General features: G+C 47.4%; 1 pseudogene; it reads left to right on the forward strand.

Moving 5' to 3' along the window:
- LOC139240463 (putative nuclease HARBI1 pseudogene) overlaps nucleotides 1–13,459 on the forward strand; it is a 397,365-nt pseudogene that overhangs the window by 49,561 nt on the left and 334,345 nt on the right.

Here is a 13,459-nt window from a genome sequence, read left to right on the forward strand (position 1 = left end):
AACCCCCTCATCTCCGGAATCAACCTAGTGAATCGTCTCTGTACCCCCTCCAAAGCTAGTATATTCTTCCTTAAGTAAGGTGACCAAAACTACATGCAGTACTCCAGGTGTGGCCTCACCAATACTCTGTACAGTTGCAGCAGGACCTCCCTGCTTTTGTACTCCATCTCTCTCGCAATGAAGGCCAACATTCCATTCGCCTTCCTGATTAGCTGCTGCACCTGCAACTTTTGGGATTCATGCACAAGGACCCCCAGGTCCCTCTGCACCGCAGCACGTTGTAATTTCTCCCCATTCAAATAATATTCCCTTTTACTGTTTTTTTTTCCAAGGTGGATGACCTCACATTTTCCGACATTGTATTCCATCTGCCAAACCTTAGCCCATTCGCTTAACCTATCTAAATCTCTTTGCAGCCTCTCTGTGTCCTCCACACAACCCGCTTTCCCACTAATCTTTGTGTCATCTGCAAATTTTGTTACACTACACTCTGTCCCCTCTTCCAGGTCATCTATGTATATTGTAATCAGTTGTGGTCCCAGCACCGATCCCTGTGGCACACCACTAACCACCAATTTCCAACCCGAAAAGGACCCATTTATCCCAACTCTCTGCTTTCTGTTAGCCAGCCAATTCTCGATCCATGCTAATAGATTTCCTCTGACTCCATGTACCTTTATCTTTTGCAGTAACCTTTTGTGTGGCACCTTATCGAATGCCTTTTGGAAATCTAAATACACCACATACATCGGTACACCTCTATCCACCATGCTCGTTATATCCTCAAAGAATTTCAGTAAATTAGTTAAACATGATTTCCCCTTCCTGAATCCATGTTGTGTCTGCATGATTGCACTATTCCTATCTAGATGTCCCGCTATTTCTTCCTTAATGATAGCTTGAAGCATTTTCCCCCACTACAGATGTTAAACTAAATGGCCTATAGTTACCTGTCTTTTGTCTGCCCCCTTTTTTAAACAGAGGCATTACATTAGCTGCTTTCCAATCCACTGGTACCTCCCCAGAGTCCAGAGAATTTTGGTAGATTATAACGAATGCATCTGCTATAACTTCCGCCATCTCTTTTAATACCCTGGGATGCATTTCATGAGGACCAGGGGACTTGTCTACCTTGAGTCCTGTTAGCCTGTCCAGCACTACCCCCCTAGTGATAGTAATTGTCTCAAGTCCTCCCTTCCCACATTCCTGTGACCAGCAATTTTTGGCATGGTTTTTGTAGTCTTCCACTGTGAAGACCGAAGCAAAATAATTGTTTAAGGTCTCAGCCATTTCCACATTTCCCATTATTAAATCCCCCTTCTCATCTTCTAAGGGACCAACATTTACTTTAGTCACTCTTTTCCATTTTATATATCGGTAAAAGCTTTTACTATCTGTTTTTATGTTTTGCGCAAGTTTACTTTCATAATCTATCTTTCCTTTCTTTATTGCTTTCTTCGTCATTCTTTGCTGTCGTTTAAAATTTTCCCAATCTTCTAGTTTCCTACTAACCTTGGCCACCTTATACGCATTGGTTTTTAATTTGATACTCTCCTTTATTTCCTTGGTTATCCACGGCTGGTTATCCATTCTCTTACCGCCCTTCTTTTTCACTGGAATATATTTTTGTTGAGCACTATGAAAGAGCTCCTTAACAGTCCTCCACTGTTCCTCAATTGTGCCACCGTTTAATCTGTGTTCCCAGTCTACGTTAGCCAACTGTGCCCTCATCCCACTGTAGTCCCCTTTGTTTAAGCATAGTACGCTCGTTTGAGACACTACTTCCTCACCCTCAATCTGCAATACAAATTCAACCATACTGTGATCACTCATTCCGAGAGAATCTTTTACTTGGAGATCGTTTATTATTCCTGTCTTATTACACAGGACCAGATCTAAGATAGCTTGCTCCCTTGTAGGTTCTGTAACATACTGTTCTAAGAAACAATCCCATATGCATTCTATGAATTCCTCCTCAAGACTACCCCGTGCGATTTGATTTGACCAATCGATATGTAGGTTAAAATCCCCCATGATTACTGCCGTTCCTTTTTCACATGCCTCCATTATTCCCTTGATTATTGTCCGCCCCACCATGAAGTTATTATTATTTAGGGGCCTATAAACTACGCCCACCAGTGACTTTTTCCCCTTACTATCTCTAATCTCCACCCACAATGATTCAACATTTTGTTCATTAGAGCCAATATCGTCTCTCACAACTCCCTGGTTATGATCCTTTATTAACAGAGCTATCCCACCTCCTTTCTCTTCTTGTCTATCTTTCCGAATTGTCAGATACCCCTGTATGTTTAATTCCCAGTCTTGGCCCCCCTGCAACCACGTTTCTGTAATGGCCACCAAATCATACCCATTTGTAATGATTTGTGCCGTCAACTCATTTACTTTATTTCGAATGCTGTGTGCATTTAGGTAGAGTTTTAATCCTAGTTTTTTTGTAATGATTTGTGCCGTCAACTCATTTACTTTATTTCGAATGCTGTGTGCATTTAGGTAGAGTTTTAATCCTAGTTTTTAAACCATGATTTTTAGTTTTGACCCCTCCTGCAGCCCCTTTATATTCATATATATTGTCTCTTCCTATCACCTTGTGGTTTACACTTACCCCAGTGCTACTCTGCTCTGTTGCCTCCTGCCTTTTGTATTCTTTCTTGGGGTCCTGTTCATCTGAGCTCTCACGCACTCTAACTAGCTCAGAGCCCTCTCCTGGGTTCTGAATACTCCTAGCATTGAGACACCGAGCTTTCAGGCTTGCCTTTTTATTACACTTTGACCCTTTAAAATTTTGCTGTACAGTGGCCCTTTTTGTTTTTTGCCTTGGGTTTCTCTGCCCTCCACTTTTACTCATCTCCTTTCTGTCTTTTGCTTTTGTCTCCATTTTGTTTCCCTCTGTCTCCCTGCATTGGTTCCCATCCCCCTGCCATATTAGTTTAACTCCTCCCCAACAGCACTGGCAAACACTCCCCCTAGGACATTGGTTCCGGTCCTGCCCAGGTGCAGACCGTCCGGTGTGTACTGATCCCACCTCCCCCAGGAGGAGGAGGAGGTGGTGGAGGATGATGATGACAAGGATGAGAAAACCATGCAAGTGCCTGAGGCCGGAGCATGACGTCGCAGGAGGGCGGGCCTTCGTGCTCCTTTAACGATTGCTCGAGCCTTGCGCCAGCAGCTCATCCATGAACGCTTTACTGATGCCTGAGGGCTCAGCGACAACTATTCCGCATGGACATGTTTATATTTTGCAGTTGTTCCTAAATGTGTTGTGTTAATGGAACATGATTCAGTTTTAATGTAAAATATATTTTATTCACCCATCTCTCATCATCTCTTTCTTCAAAAGTTTACAATGTACTTAACTTTAGTGTAATAAAATAATTCTTGTATCAAACTTTACTTTAATATGACTCTTTAAGATCACTTATAAACTTGTAAAGTTATATAACTTCCAAAAAACTTTCAATTTGAAAACAGTTACAACAGTAACATCAACAACAACAACAACAGCAGCAAAGAAAGGCTGCACCCATCTCTCATCCCCTTCTCGGTAAATGTGCACTTCTTCATGGGGTAGGGTGGAGCGCTGTCTGGTATTAATGTGGAGGGCACGACTTGGGTCTCTTCAGAGGCTGGTGCGGGGATTGCAGTGGGAGTGGTGGCGCATGGCCTTGGTGTGTTCCCTTATTGCAGCAGCTAACTCACACATGCCCTCCCTGATGGCCTGTGCCGTCCTTTCCACTACCTCTGACATTCCCTCCCTCATGGACACTATTCCCTCACTGATGTTCCCGGAAATCGTTCCCATTTCCCATGTGATTACTGTTACTTCTCTCGACAGTCCCATTACCTCATCACTCACCCCACTGATGGTGTCCACGAGTGATCGGGTAAGGTCAATGCTCTCCACACTCAATGCCGTGATCTGAACCACATCTGTTGCATCCTGCATCTCACGAGAGCGTGGTCGATTTCTCCTTACCCTCACCCTGGGTCTACCTCATGGCACCCCCCCCAGTGGGAGGCGCAGGCTGGGATGGTGGGGCCCTGAGTGTTCCATGCTGCATCCCACAAGCACTGGGAGGGGCATGCTTGGACGGTGGGGCCTTGGGTGTTCCATGCTGCATTCCACCACCACTGGGATCCGCAAGCTGGGACGGTGGGGCCCTGGGTGTTCAATGCTGCATCCCACCACCACTGGGACCTGCAAACTGGGACGGTGTGAAACCATGGAATGTCACATCAGAACTTAAGCCACTAATCATGGACGGGCTGAAGCCAAGGAATGACACACCAGAACTCATGGAAAGGTTTGCCAACGCGAAGTCCATTAATGTGGCCTCATTCATATTCAGTACAACATTGTCCCCTTCATCCATCTCCATCCCCTCCCCCGCCCCCCCCCCTCCCCCCCCCCCCCGAAATTGGTCTGCAGGGTTAGACTCATACACGTCTGAATCTTCTTCTGGATCTTCAGGATTGGCATCAGGTTCTGCAACATATAATAGAACAGTCAAATGGTTAGCAGCACAGGAGTGGGCAGGATGGATGGCATGAGTAGGCTCACACATCACAGGCCAGACAGCAGGTTGATTTGAAGGGCCACGATGAATTTTCAGAATTTACCCTCTCCCTCGCGTGTGGGCCCAGCTTCTGCAGTACTGATTGTTTTTCTCCAGGTAGGACCCATCAAAGCAGCGACCCTCTCTTCCAAGGGTATCAGTTGGTGCAGATTTGGCCGGTCTCCTCCTGTTCGAGTTCTTTCCCTTTTGTTGTGGGACAATTTCTTCTGCAAAGATGAAAATGCAACTTTTTAGAGTCTTTCTACTTGGTGGGACATATACAGGTGGGCACATTTACAATTGCAATTGCATTGAATAAATGAAAATATTACTTACACTAACTACTTGACCAAGGTCCTGCTATTTCTTTTTACACTGGCTTCCAGATCTCTGGGTGTTCACCACTGCGCAGAAATCTTCTGCAATTTAGTTCCAGCGTTTTTTCATTTCTTTGGGTGGCACTTTTGTGCGACCCCTGTTGCTGGTATCAAGCTCCTGCCATCTGTTCTCAATGACATTAACTAGTATAGTATTAGGCAGTCCCTCGTATCGAGGATGACCTGCTTCCACACCAAAAATAGATGAGTTCACAGGTGTTTCAATGACGGACCTGACAATTAGGTCCCGAACTACATATTAAAGGGTGGAAGATGCCTGTGCATGGATTCTTTTAATGTGGGGTGGCCGTTGCACACCAGCCACTGCACGGGCTTCACAGAGCTAGGTCTTGATCCAGTGGCAAGGGTTAACCAGGACGACTGGAGACCAAACTCTGCTGCATGGACCTAGTGCGCACGCATGCTCCTTCTATCCATAGATCGCAGTGTGGGTTGGCCCGTGCTGCCCTTGGGCCCTTGTATCTAGTATCTCCACTTCGTCATGCAAGAAATTCTTCGTTTTTGGTGCACGTTGTTGCATTGCTGTATTGAATTGACAGTCGCAGCACTTTTCCAATGCTCTTGGACACACAGTGATTTTTCCAAACACACAGTCCTTATTTTGCATGCAGCAATGATTTTCAGAAATACAGCACTCCTTCCGGAACTTTTGTAGGCATGCAGCATTAATCAGCACAGAACACTCACTGCTTCTTGATTCCAGCAGCTGATTTCGTTCCACAGCACTCCTGACACCAAAAATCAAGCAGCTTCGTATCCCTTTAAAGATGGCGGATTGCCAAATTTCTGCGCTACTGCGCATGTGCGGACATCGCGACTGACTCCAATGCGCATGTGCAGACATCCCAGCACTGTTTTCAGCGCAGGACGACTCCACTGGCCACGCTGCGTGACGACCGAGCAGAGGGCAGAGTGGGGAGCGATTTTTTTCGGAGCTGTTTTCAATACAGAAAGTCGACACATCTCCGGTGAGTGCGCCGAAAAAATGGGTGGGACAATTTTGAACCTATATAAATGCAAGTTATTATTGCAGACTGAAGTGACCACACCTCATTTTGGCAGACGATTACAGAATACAGGGGTTCTTATTTCCAACACTGCTGGGACATTGGGCGTTAAATTCGGTTGGGTATCACCTCTGGTTAGCGCCCCAGAGTGGCAATAAAGCGTCGCTTTATGGCTTAATGCCCGGCCGCAGAAATTTTAGCGGCACCCACAAAATTTGATTCACTTTTACCGGCGGCGCTAACGGTTATCGCCTCGCCCTCCAACGCCAGCAAGATCATGACGTCAGTACGCATGCAATGCTCCGTTAGCGCCCCGGACGCAAAATCTGGTTTGTGCGCCTCACTTACCGAGAGCCGCTGAACACGCCAGAGAAAGCCGGCGGTCCAAGCTGCTTTGGGCGATGCAGGGAGGTTATTTAAAGGGATGAGCAACCGGGTTACTCAGAGGTCAATGAGTGCTACATTTTCACATAGTATACTGCGTGTATTTCGCAGATTGTCTTCAAAGTTACAGTTAAGTAGTGATTTTAGGTGTGCATTTAGATGGATGCAGTGCTAGCACGCACCTTTGCCTCCTCCAAGCAATTGGTAGTCTACAGAGGAGGGAGATTTGGAATGTGGGGCCACGAATGAGGAGGCCCCATAGATGTCGGGATAGGATGCCTTACCCACCACGGGTTTATCCGGAGCATTTCTCATACCTAGGCATATCTGAAGAAGGCTGCGGTTCCACATGGAGGTCATCACCGATCTGTGTCATCTCCTGCAGTCAGACCTAGAGGCTGATAGCGGGACCAGGACTTCGCTGTCCGTCGCTGTAAAGATCACTGTGGTGCTCAGTTTCTATGCCTTCGGCTCCTTCCTGGCTACAGCAGGGGACATCTGCAGCGTGTCGCAATTTGCTGCTCATTGCTGCATCCGCAAGGTCACAGACACTCTACTGCAGGAGAATGTACTACATAAAATTTTCCATGATGAGGGAGAAACAGTCATGTGGGTTCGCCAGGATAGTGGGCTTTCCGATGGTTCAGGGCGCCATTGATTGCACCCACATGGCAGTGTGTGAACCACACCAGAACGCAGCGCGCACGATGCTTTCATCCTGCGGGAGAGCACTGTGCCACGACTCTTCCAGCCACCACGTGAAGGTCGCGGCTGGCTGCTCGGCAACAAGGTTATGCTCTAACCACCTGGCTCATGACACCTCCCTGTAACCCCAACACCCGTGCTAGCATCGCTACAACGAGAGCCATTGAGCAGACTATTTGGATGCTAAGGCAGCGTTTCCGATGCCTTGGACGCTCTGGAGGCAGCCTTCAGTACTTCCCTGATCAAGTCTCGCTCTTTGTTGTGGTCTGCTGCATGCTGCACAACCTGGCCATCATGAGGGCCCAGGCATTGCCACTCGGGATTGCAGCTCCACCTCAGGAGGAGGAAGAGGAAGAGGAACATGACGATGCACAGCATGGCGAGGCAGACGAGGAGGAGGATCAGCAGCCATGGAGGAGGCGTCGTGCCAATGATGCCGCTGTAAGGGTCGCACATCAGCGCCTCACCCTGCATCGATGCCAATGAATCAATGACCAGATGACTACTGGACCTCATAGGCACATTGCTATGTGCCTAGGCTTATGGCGCAGCTCCGTGAAGTTCTCAATACACATGACAGCAGTGCAAACGGTCAAATGAACATTTTGCACACCAAAAACCCTCCACCAGGAACTAATAAAGAATGTAACAAATTCTCCTTGAAACAGCATAACACACAAACAACTTCATAAATATATAGACAAACACCCCTCCCATCTGAAATGCAAGACCAGCTCCCATGAACCATATTATGCTAAGACCCTTCCACAAATAACAGGCATCAACCATCAGCAACGAAATAGGTACAATTATATTTACAAGATGTGGACATCTGGCCATGTTCGGAAAAGTCCTTATTGGGACATACTCACATATTTCCTACTGCTTCCCTTTTCCCCCCTCTGACGCCTAGTGCTCCTCCTTAATGTGGAGTGACATATGAGGAGAGACTGGATCGAGTGAGCCTATATTCACTGGAGTTTAGAAGGATGAGAGGGGATCTCATAGAAACATATAAAATTCTGACGGGACTGGACAGGTTAGATGCAGGAAGAATGTTCCCGATGTTGGGGAAGTCCACAACCAGGGGACATAGTTTAAAGATAAGGGGTAAGCCATTTAGGACTGAGATGAGGAGAAACTGCTTCACCCAGAGAGTTGTTAACCTGTGAAATTCCCTACCGCAGAGAGTTGCTGATGCCAGTTCATTGGATATATTCAAGAGGGAGTTAGATATGGCCCTTACGGCTAAAGGGATCAAGGGGTATGGAGAGAAAGCAGGAAAGGGGTACTGAGGTGAATGATCAGCCATGATCTTGTTGAATGGTGGTGCAGGCTCGAAGGGCCGAAAGGCCTACTCCTGCACCTATTTTCTATGTTTCTATGTTTCTATGTGGCCGCAGTGCCTGCACCAAGGCTGCTTAAAGGCTGCTGTGTCTGTGAAGCAGAGACTGCAGATGGTTTAGCAGGACACCCTAGCCCAGTTCTGGGCCTGGAAGGCCTGGCTGCAGACTGCACCACCTCAGCATGGGTGGTAGCAGTCTGGGTTGGGTGGGCTGCAGACTGCGGCAGGTGCAAAGGCGGATTGGCAGTGGTGGGAGCCAGAATGCTGTCAACGAGAGAGAGGACAGCACTTTCCATTTCCATCGACACACTGCCGCTCCCCCAGGGCAGAGCCTCAGCATCCGGAGCAATCTGCTGGAGCAGAGGAACGGGCAATGCTTGTGGCAGCTTCCCCCAACCTTCCAGCAAGTGCATCCATGCTCTGCGGGTCCCTTGCCAATGTACCCATAAGCTCGTGGTGCATCCCCGAGACTCTGTCGTCATACCCTCCAAATCCAGGTCAACATCTGAGTCATGCTCAGCAGGACTCCGGGCCGAATCAGCTCCGGTGAGCTGTCCCCCGAGCTTCCCTTCGCGCTTGGTGTTGCTGCAGGCCACTGGGTCCAGGAACATCAGGATCGTCAAATCCCAGGAAGATTGGCTCGTCCACCGAGGTGGTGTCCCCACTGTCTGCAGCAGATGGATCCTGCCGGACTGGTGCAGAACTGTCGTCCCCTTCCTCCTCGTTTCCCCCGTCGTTGGAGGTGGACGCCTCATGGACAGGCTGTTTCATTATCGGACAAAGTGACAGAAATGTGGTTAGCAGCAGGGGACGGGGCAGGAAGGGAAGAAGGAGGCGACATCGGACATTTATAGGTAAAGTGGGAAAGGCGTGTGGTTTCAGGAGTAAGTGATCTCATTTTGAAGGGAAAGGGGATGAACATATTGTCATTGTCCCCAGGGGGTTTGGCTTCCCCAACACAACCGCACCCACTTGTGCGCCCATGAGGGCGGACACTTGCTCTTCCACCTCCGTGAGGACATGGAGATCAGGCTCTTCTCTAGTCTGCATTTGCTGTCACCTGTTGTGAGCGAGTTTCACCTGCAATAACAAACAGAAGAAGGTGTGAGTAAGTGTGTAGCTAATCGTCTGCCATATGTGCCTTGCAGAGTTAAATAGCTGCTACTGTATGGAAGTGTGCAGATGTCTATTTGACTCTCAGTAGCTGCGCAGAGTGGCTGTGTGAACGGTAGGATTTGGTGGCTACCAATAAGATTAAGGATAAGGCTAAAGTTTTGCAAATGCATATAAAGAGTGAAAAGATAGTAAGAGGAGGGGTGGGACTGATTCGGGAGAAGGAGAGCTACACATGGAGGCCCAGGTTATGGCTGCTGAACTGAGGCGGAACTTTGCAGCTCTCTTCAGCAATGGCACACCTAGTGAAGGAACAGGTACTGCACACATTGTACATTGTGTGAGACAGTGAGGTTCATATTATGACATTGTAAAGTTAATAGAAAGGGTACTCACCCTGATGACCCGAGTGAGGCCGTTCTTGCGACATTGTGTTGTAGTTCTGGGCACCATGCTCCTTGCTGACATGTGCTGTGCCACTTCCCTCCACAAGTGTCTGAAAACTCTAGGTGGTGGCCTCCTGCCACTCTCTGGCTGCAGGACAACCCTTTGCCTCTCCACAGCCTTTATTATAGCCTCTAGGGCCACGTTGGAAAAGTGGTGGGCATGCTGGCGAGCTCCACCCTCAGCCATGTTGCTGCTCTGATCAGACTGCGACGGTGAAACTGCGCCTTCGCAGTCATCTTACCTCCCCTTTAAGAAGCGGCTGGTGCTGGAATGTCTAACGCCCATCACCTCATCCTCATATGCTCTGGGAATTTATCGCAACGATTTTCGGCTTCACCACCCTAAGAGAATTGTGCAACGACTTGATTTATCGATCCATTTCCCTCTGGGCGCTGAAACCAAATATCGCGGTGTTTTGGATCAATAATAATAGACCCAGGTTCGGGATCTGGATGAATGTTAAATAAGAGACAAGACAAATGAAGTAAAGAATAAGATACCGTTTACTGAGAGAAAGGAAACATATTAATACAGTTTACGAAGAAAAGAGAAGTATGATAAGATGCAACAACGCCCACGGCCTTTCGCCCATCGGGAACTTCACAAGCGACGGCTGGCCTGGAGCATTGGGGGTCCTGGCACCGCTCGCGAATCACGGTCCAAAGTGACGTTCAAAGAGCTACGGGACAGTGCTGTACTTTTATACTATCAAATAAACATACTATTGAACAAAACATGGGTGCATGTGGCTTATGGCCAACTCCTAATTTGTAAGGCCCCAGGTGCTTGTCCACAAAGCATGAGATCTCGAGCCGCGGACCGTCTCATAACAAGCTGGTGTGCGTCCAAGGTCGCTTTCTCTCTCTCTATATAGCAACAACATCCACGAAGCATGGAGCAGAGACAGTACTGTGAATGACTAAATATCTTAATTAACCCTATGTGATTAACCCTATGCAATACAATACACCCTTGATATTTAGACATTCTAAGTGATATAATCAAGTTGAAGGCGGAATGCATCAGTTACACGTTGAGTATGCGCAAGCAACGCCCGCAATCTACACCAAAGAATACATACAAGCAGTAATATCAGTAATAACGCGACAAGTAAAACAACGATCAGTGTTAGCTTTTAGAAATTGAGCTAAGCGATTAGGTCTACAGTGGGAGGAAGTTTAGTACTTGTCTTGCATACGATCAGTGTTAGCTAACCGCCACCCTATACGGCCATCCCATGCTGTGTTTGAGGATGGAAGTAGCACAGTCACAGATAACAAGACACAGAGACTGGCCAGCACGAGTTGGTAAGTCGCCATTTTGGGCAAAATTCCTGTGGGAGGAAGCATAGGTATGTTAATTCAGCCCCATTTAGTCAATTTACCCTTGTCAACACAGAGAGGAATATCTTGACCAGTCAGGAGCACCCAATAAGTGTTTCCTTCTCCTTTCGCTAAGATTTCCCCTGCTTGTAAGGGTTTCTAGGGGTACTGCACCCATACTTTCCCTCCTTCACAAACTGTGTCCTGAGTCTGATTTTCTTTTTCAATAGTAGGGACACTAACTTTGCCTACCATGTGGCTTATGGGAGTTCCCCCCCCGCAATGGTCGGTGATTCAGATTGCGCACTGCTTGTGGTAAGACCTTTAACCACCCTTGCAATGTGTTAGTGGGAGTTAATATTTTAATCTGTTGCTTAAGTAGTCCATTCATGCGTTCTATTAACCCTGCAGTTTGCGGATAGTAAAGTATGTGAAACATCCAATAGATCCCGTTGTCTACCACCCACTGTTGCACTGTTTGACCTGTGAAGTGCGACCTATTATCGGACTGTACTTCTGCTGGCTCACTGTAGTATGTGATTAAATTCTCCAGTCCTTTAATCGTACTTTGTTGATTTGCTTTAGTCACTGGATAAGTTATCAAAAGTCCAGAATAGGTATCAACAGCAGTGAGCAAATATTGGAACCGTTGTTGCAATGGTAAAGGTCCTACATAATCAACTTGCTATATTTGTGCTGGTTGAGTCCCTCTCTTAATATGGGCACCAGTTTGTCACTGTAGGGGAAAATGCTTCACCTTTTGACAAATTTCACAGGTGTTTATGATCTGTTTAACACCGTCCGTAGTCAAATGTAACCCCCTATTTTGTGCCCATTGTATCATACCCTGAATGCCCAAATGTCCAGATTTGTGGTGGGCCCACTTACCTATGCCATATTCGTCCTCTTCCGCCTCTTTGACGGCCGTACCCGGGCTACATTATCAACGGTGTTATTATATTCAGAGGTTTTTCATGTGAGCGTCCACATGATATACAGTTATTTTCATCTTCTGGGCCTTGGACCATATTTGTTCCTATAGGTGCTTTCCCCACAAGTTTTTCCCAGTTATTTGCCAGTTATGTTCATGCCAGTTTCGCATCCAGCTCACCATGCCATTGGCTACTGCCCATGAGTCAGTATATATGTGTACTTGTTGTTGTTCCTCTTCTAACGCAAGGACTACAGCTGCTAGTTCTGCTAGCTGGCTGGAGCCTCCCATGCCCTCATTATGCACAATTGTCTGGGTTTTTGGATTGAAGACAGCGGCTTGCCATCGCCGAAGGCCGTTTCGCCAGACCGCTGAGCCATCTGTGAACCAGGCATGGCTACGCTCTTCAGGTGTTAACTGTTCAAAAGACACGCCCCAGGAGATCGGTGACTCCTGGGTTAAACTGACAGATGACTGCGCAAGTTCACTCTCAGCTGTTTGTGGGTATTCAGCCACATGCTCATGTAGTCGGGTGATTCCTTCTTTTCCTTTACTTGCTCTGTCTGCGATATACCATTTCCAGCGCACTATGGAACTTTGCTGTGCTCGCCCGACCTTGTGTGTCTCATTGGCCAGGTCGATTACCGCATACCACTCGGCACCTTCTTCAGACAGCCGCTCTGTTATTGTTACTACATCTGGGACAGCGGTTGCCAGGGGAGGGGCAAATTTGTTCAGTTGTCGGTAGTCCACAGTCATCCTCCAACTTTCGTCGGGTTTCTGCACAGGCCAAATAGGGCTATTGTAGGGGGACACCGCATATCTAATGATACCCACCCCTAAGTGCCCTTGTATGTTTCCCCTGTAAGGTTCACACTTTCTGAAGACTTCCCACATACAGGACAACATTACGAAGGGTTAAAAAAACCTTCACTCTGTTTGAAAAAGTAGGTGGAGCTAAAACAAACAGGCAGCTCCACTATTTTTCCAAACAGATTTTCAGATACATGAAAAATTCATTCCGCAGTCAAAAAATCACAAAAGCGCTTTCATTCACAGGCAGACATTCACAAAGTCTTTCTTCATTCAACAAAGCTTATTATGGTTACTCCCCTGCCAGGTAAGTAATCGGGAGCTTGGGTTGATGTGGTTCTAACGGGGAGTGCTCCCAGATCCCGGCCACACCCCTAGTCGAGGGGATCTTCTACATCCTCTAACTGTCCTAACAGT

Source organism: Pristiophorus japonicus, chromosome 2, assembly GCF_044704955.1.
Source record: "Pristiophorus japonicus isolate sPriJap1 chromosome 2, sPriJap1.hap1, whole genome shotgun sequence".
In the NCBI taxonomy this organism is placed as follows: Eukaryota; Metazoa; Chordata; class Chondrichthyes; family Pristiophoridae; genus Pristiophorus; species Pristiophorus japonicus.